The 7166-nt window shown below is 44.2% G+C and overlaps 1 long non-coding RNA gene across 1 annotated transcript; it reads right to left on the bottom strand.

Annotated features, from left to right (window-relative positions):
- Nucleotides 1-464: 464 nt before the first annotated feature.
- Nucleotides 465-5301, bottom strand: LOC113594877 (uncharacterized). The gene is made up of 3 exons (XR_003415355.2): nucleotides 5157-5301; nucleotides 2789-3347; nucleotides 465-575 (listed from the first exon to the last, which is right to left on the bottom strand). It is a non-coding gene; the product is annotated as an uncharacterized LOC113594877 (long non-coding RNA).
- Nucleotides 5302-7166: the final 1865 nt, after the last annotated feature.

The following is a 7166-nucleotide window of genomic DNA, read 5'->3' as shown; positions in this document are numbered from 1 at the left end:
CCCCCCCACACACACATGCGCGTGCACTCTCTCTCTCTCAAAATGAATAAACTTTTAAAAAAGTAAACCAATCCACAAATGCAATGAGGACCCTGCCGCCCTGATTGCTTCTTCCTATCATCAGCTAATCACTGTCTCTTCTGTGTACCTCGCTTTACAGTTTGCAAAGCACATTCACACCCGTGTCACATTTGACACCTACACAACCCCATGAGAGAGGGATGTTAGTGAAGTCATAACTCTTCCCAGACCCAAAGTTTTCATGGAGAAACAGAAAAAAACTGTTGAGACTTGCCTATGACTCAGCAAATTGACTTGCAAATTGACTCAGCAGTGGAAGAACCGTGATTCACCCATGACTTCTGACCCTGAGTCCAGGAGTCTTCACTTCAAGCAAAAAGGCTGTGTGTGCAGTGGTTAGACCCATCAGCTGTGGAGTTTGAACAAACAAGACCATGAAACTTACCTCTACTACTCCCTAGCTGTGTGACATTGGGAAAGTTGCTAGCCCTCTCTGTGACTCCCATTTTCTCAATCATCAAGCAGGGATAATAATATCCTCCTCATACGTTGTCCTGAGGGTTGAACGAGGTAAGATTAGGTCTGTCATGATTAGCCAGTTAAAAAAAAAAACATTGAAAAAATAGGAGCATGTTATTTCGTGGTCATTCACTTTTTTCAGTGGCCCCGGCTCTGCCCAAGTTGCTCCAGCTAACCCGATGGGGAGAGACTGGAAAGTATGATGCCATCTATTTTAAAGGTGGTGAAACTAAGGCTTTTTGTCCCAAAAGGGATTTGACTCGGTGCTTTTGGGAAGAGAACGGCTGTGAAAATTCCATAGCAACCAGAAGGCAGGCTCCCCAGAGGCAGAGCAGAGCTGTTGCCTCCCCCCGGGGCACTCATTATATTCACGACACAATCTCATTCAGCCACCTCCGGAGAGGACAGGACCGTGTTTACACACACTCCAGGGATGTTTGCAACGTTGTGGCCGCTGAACCGCCGTAGCCCCTACGGCGGCGCTCAAAGGGCTGCAAGGCACTCACGCCTGCTCACTTGCGCCCTCTTGTGGGCAGTTCCGCAGTCCGTCCAAAGGGTGCAGTGACAGGAAACACAGCTAACCTACACTGAGTAATTCAGGCTAGGAGTCCGCCTGACACTTGACATCACGGATGACCTCACTTAATATCTCCATGAGGTGGCTTTACAAATATGGAGGCTGAAGGTGAGAGACTGATACAAAGAGAAGCAAACCTTGTCCAGAGTCACCCTGTTGGTAAGCATCAGAGCCAACATTCAAATCCAGACTTGCCTTGACTCCAAAGCTCACAGACTTTCCCCAACATTTGCATTACAGATTTGAAATAGAATCAAGCCTACCGACCTATTTGGGGATCAAACTTTGTCATGACTCCATTATTCCATTCCACGTCGTGGAATGGTAAATTATGAAAATATGCCCCTACCCCCTAGGAAAAAAAATCTCTAAATGGTCAGTCCCTGGGGAATAGGGTGGGCCTGGAGACTGTCACACAAATGCACAGACATAACATACATGATTCCCAAGATAAACCATTCAACCAGTTTCTAAGTCACCCACCCATACATACACTAGAATCCCATTTATTTAACACTAGTATAATATATCTATAAATTAGGATAAAGTGGTCAGAAGAATATAATCTTAAAAGTATTTACTCCCAGGGAGGGAAACAAGCATATATTATACATACTTCTGTAAGGTTGAACAAGCATTGTTATTTTCATAAATTTAAAAACCACTTAAAATTGTTTTTAAAAGTATATTTTTTTAAAGTTTATTTACTTACTTATTTATTTAGTGGGAGAGAGAGAGTGAGCACATGCTCATGTGAGCAGAAATGGAACAGAGAAGCAGAGAGGGAGAGAGAAAATCCCAAGCAGCCTCCATGCTCAACTCAGAGCTTGATCCCACGAACCCGTGAGTTCACAGCCGGAACTGAAATCAAGAGACCAATGCTTAACTGACTCAGCCACCCAGGCACCCATATTTATTTATTTTGAGAGATGGAGGGGGAGGGGCAAGGGGGGAATCCCAAGCAAGCTCCGAGCTGTCAGTGCAGAGCCCAACAGGGGCTCCACCTCAGGAACCATGAGTTCATAACCTGAGCCGAAATCAAGAGTCAGACTCCCAGGGCACCTGGGTGGCTCAGCCAGTTAAGCGACCGACTTCCACTCAGGTCATGATCTCATGATTTGTAAGTTCGAGCCCCATGTCAGGCTCTGTGCTGATAGCTCAGAGCCTGGAGCCTGCTTTAGATTCTGTGTCTCCCTCTCTCTGCCTCTCCCCCATTCACACTCTGTCTCTCTCTCAATATCAAAATTTAAAAAAATAATAATAATAAAGAAATAAAAGAGAGTCAGATTCCCAACCAACTGAGCTACCCAGGTACTCCTAAAAAGTAGTATTAAACTGAAAAATCCCACAGGTGATTTTGAGGAGTGTCCTAGGTTAAGATAGGTTAAGATTGAAAGATTATTGCCTTAAAATTTGTGACAGTGATATATAGTTAAAGAAAAGCAAACTGCTACCCTGTGGGCCAATAATACCAAAAGCTAACATTGATAAGAACCTACTGTATGCAGAGCATTGGTCTGGAATCCTTTCCATTTATTAATGCATTTCATTCCTTCCACAACCCCATGAGGTAGGTACTTGTGGTAGGCAGCCTGTAATATGGCAGTCAGGGACCCTCATGCCATGGTGTTCACACCCCTGTGTACTCTTCCCGCACTAAATAGTACTGACCTGTGTAACCAATAGGATAATGTGGAAATGATAGTATGTGACTTCCAGGACCAGGTCATAAAAGATACTAGTGCTTCTGCCTTTCACTCTCTTGAAACACTGGCTCTGGGAGAAGACAGCCACCATGTTGTGAGGATGCTCAAGCTAGCTGCCCTGGTAGAGGCCCGAAGGATCATGAATGGCATTTAGCTTCATGCCTCTTTATCCTTCTTTAATCTCCTTTTCCTTGAATTTTAATTTGTCTCATCTTTTTTTTTTTCCTCGTAAGACATTGGCATTGCTGAAACACCCTGGCCAGTTGCTTCTCAGGAGCATCCCACAATTTGCATTTGCCTCTTTCTTCCTGAATAGCTCCAGTTAACAGGTGATGTTGTGTCAGAGGAAGAGGTTCATCCCACCGGTGTGGTTGACCTGATATCTTCTTTAATCAGGTGCTTACAAGTTTCTCTAATGCACAGACATTGTTTGTTTCTTGCTGATGATCACAAATCACTCTGGTATTTGACTTTTTTAATTGCAAAGATGTGATTGACCCAAATCTTGACCCTGAGAAAGGACCCTAAAGAAAAATTATAAATGTTAACAAAAGGAATATAATTTACAGATATAACTATAAGCAGAAAGAGTTGGGGGGGGATCCCTAGAAAAAGAAAGATGATATATAACTTTTGTGGCACAGCAGAAGTCATTTTAGACCCCCAGCTATCTTCTGTGATCTACAGTTCACCAGCACTGCTTGCCCTGGCAACACTTCTTACAGAACTCTTCCTAAGGGGTGTAAGAACTAAGAAATACCAAAACCTCAGTAGTTAAAGATCTTAAGGGAACAAAAGGGAATGCAAAACCCAATGGTCTCTACCAAGCCAGAAAATAGCCTAAACATATCAGACACAATAAATCAATTGTAAAACTCCCAGCACTGTTCAAAAATAAAGATTGACCTACTGCAGGATTGAAACTGTGCCCCACAGGATTAATGAGGTTAAAACTGTCACCAGCAAGTCCCCTACTCATCCCCCTTCTTGACAGAAACATTAACCTTATCTTTTTTTTTTAATTTTTTAACATTATTTTTGAGAGAAAGAGAGAAACAGAGTGTGAGCAGGAGAGAAGACAGAGAGGGAGACACAGAATCAGAAGAGCGATCAGCACAAAGCCAGATGCAAGGCTCAAACCCATGAACCACAAGATAATGACCTGAGCTGAAGTCTGATGCTTAACTGACTGAGCCACCCAGGCATCCCAACCTTGTCTTTTAGAGGCAAACAAGAGCTCCCGCCAGCCTAGACCAGTTTGAGCTCAAACTCGGACTCACACCTGCTGACAGCGAGCTCTATCTCATTCTAACGTTAAAATCTCCATCCAAGGGGCACCTGGATGGCTTCCTTGGTTGAGCATCTGACTCTTGATTTCAGTTCAGGTCATGATCTCAGGTTCATGAGTTCCAGCCCCATATCAGGCTCTGTGATGACAGCACAGAGCCTGCTTGAGATGCTCTGTCTGCCCCTCCCCTGCTCACATGTTCTCTCTTTCAAAATAAATAAGTAAACATGAAAAAAATTAAATCCCCGCCCACGGAGGAACACAGGTTTATTAACACAACATGGGATACATGCATAGGCATGTTTTCAAAGTAGGCCTGGGCAACCTTACGCCCAACTTTACATGCAGTGACAAGATTCCCTTTTCTGAATATTCATTATAACCCTAAAGAACAGCAACCCACTCACCTCCACTTGAAGAGTTACCACTTTGCAAGTTATTCCTCCTGATCTCCTTATTTGCTACAAATAAAGTTTCCCGTGTGACACAACTCCGCCTAGAGTGGTCTCTGCCAGTAACTCACCAAAGAGCAAACGTGTCACCAGCTAGACCCCAGGACCTGACCTTTACCGCCCACCTGCATGTACTCACTAGCCTTTGTCTTACGTTTTTCCTTAAGCGCTTTTTTCCGGCTTTCCTCTTAACTCTGGCAAATGAAACCCAAAACTACCTCAGGGGTGGGATGGCGACTGCCCTGGCCACACCCACAAGCCAGACCGTTTGGCCCTGCGCAGATGGACTGTGGAGTGACCCCTTAGAACGACCCAACATAACCTTTACCTCATTATACTACTAAAATCCCCTCCCCAGGAGGAACACAAGCCTCATTCACATAACATACAACGTTGTCTAGGCACGTTTCCTTATGGCGCATGCGCAATTTTATGCCCGCCTCTCGTCCAATGACAGAGATCCCCTATCTAAATATTCATCCTAATCCGAAAGATAGCCATTCACCGTCTCTTGGGGAGTCAGGGCTTTGGAAGCCATTACGGTGACCTCACTTATTTGCTGCAAATAAAGTTTTCCTTGTGCCACAACCCACCTGGTGCAGTTTCTGTGACTGGTCGAGGATCGCACTCACGTTGGTTTGGTTATATACCTGGAATGTTTGCAAGTCAAAGTGGTCCAAACTTGGCGCTTTAAAATTCCCAAATGCGAGAACTTAAGAAAACAGTTCCATCTGCATTGCCCCTGAAAGAATAAAATGCCAAGGAATAAACTTAACCAAGGAAGTAAAATTTCCAAACCTAGCATCTCAACAAAGTCAACATCCATCATCAATCAGTGTCAGTGGAACAATCTGACATCATATGCCTCCTGGTGTGGTGACTGAAATATACAAAACAGTAACATTTCTCGACTAAACTTTGGGAGCAAACCCAGGGTAACCAGTCTTTTTTTCCACATGACCAACACCGGGCAAAATTACATAAAAAGAAGAGAAAACGAGGGGCACCTGGGTCGGTCAGTCGGTTAAGGGGCACCTGGGTCGGTGAGTCCGTTAAGCGTCGGACTTCAACTCAAGTCATGATCTCACGGTTTGTGGGTTTGAGCTCCCCTTGGTGCTCCCTGTGCTGAGGGCTCAGCGCCTGGAGCCTGCTTCAGATTCTCTGTCTCCCTCTCTCTCTGCCCCTCCCCGACTCACACTCTGTCTCTCAAAAATGAATAAACATTAAAAACAATTAAAAGAAGAAGAAAGGGGCGCCTGGGTGGCTCAGTCGGTTGAGTGTCCGACTTCGGCTCAGGTCATGATCTCAGTTTGTGAGTTCAAGCCCCGCGTGGGGCTCTGCACTGACAGCTCCGAACCTGGAGTCTGCTTCTGATTCTGTGTCTCCCTCTCTCTCTGCCCCTCCCCCACACTTGCTCTGTCTCTCTCTGTCTCTCAAAAATAAATAAATGTAAAAAAATGTTTTAATAAAAAATAAATTTAAAAAAGAAGAAAAAACATTAGCATTTAGTAATATAAACCTTTAATAAAAAATGTTTAGTGCATTTAACAAACATTTATATAGCAATTATTCTGGACCAGGCACTGTTCTAAGTGCCTTAGAGAACTGATCTCCTTATGTCATTCTGATGTGGAGAACAAAGGCAAAAGAAACATAGAAAAATTAAATTTCCTTATAACCTGCAGCCCCTTGACAAATACTGGAGATAGGCAGAATATGACATTCCTCCAGCAACTTCTGTCTTAAAGTCAGTGCTTTGCTAGAGGGGAAAACAATGTTAGCTAGGCCTCCAGGATCCTGTAAATCTTCTTTAACATAAGAGAACCCTTTTTGAAGCTTCCGTTGCCTTTACCTCCCTCAACTCCAAAGTATATAACCAGTCACTCCTCACAACCTCAGTGCAGCTCTTTCTGCCCACAGGTCCTGTCCCTGTGCTTTATTTAATAAAGCCACCTTTTTGCACCAAAAACATCTAAGAATTCTTTCTTGGCCTTTGGCTCTCAGACTCTACTTTAAGCCACATCAATTCCAACAATCTTAAGAGCTCGGCTGGGACTAGGGTTGGGGGAAGAAGAAGAGGGTGGAGGAGGGAGATACTCTCAGGTGCTAACCCTGCACTTGCAAAACGCTGGGTGTCTCTATAAATGTTGCCCCCAGGACCCCTGCCTGCCTTACAGCCCTGTGTTGGTGGTAGATGATGTTGATGGGGTTTTGAGGTGGTGGGGGTCCGGAGCTGCCCAAGAAAGAATTCTTGAGACGTCTTTGGTGCAAAAAAGGTAATTTTATAGGAGTAAAAAAAAAAAAAAAAAAAAAGGTGTTTTGTGGGCAGAAGAGCTTCCCGGGGGGTTGTGGAGAATGACTGGTTATATACTATGGAGTTGAGGAGATAAAGGCCGAAGGGAGGCCTCCAGAAGGACTTTCATATGCTAAAGAGGACTCCTAAGATACTTGAGGCCTTGCTATTGTCAAGCTAAGGTGGTTTTCCCTCTAGTAAGGCATTACCATTAGGACAGTAGGGGGTTCTGGAGGAATGTTATACTTTGTATTTGCCTCAAGTATTTGTCAATGGGCTGCAGGTTATAAAGAAATTTCATTTTACCAGC

Source organism: Acinonyx jubatus, chromosome E3, assembly GCF_027475565.1.
Source record: "Acinonyx jubatus isolate Ajub_Pintada_27869175 chromosome E3, VMU_Ajub_asm_v1.0, whole genome shotgun sequence".
In the NCBI taxonomy this organism is placed as follows: Eukaryota; Metazoa; Chordata; class Mammalia; order Carnivora; family Felidae; genus Acinonyx; species Acinonyx jubatus.
Note: the sequence above shows the minus strand (reverse complement) of the source record. Positions and strands in the feature narration are given on the sequence as shown.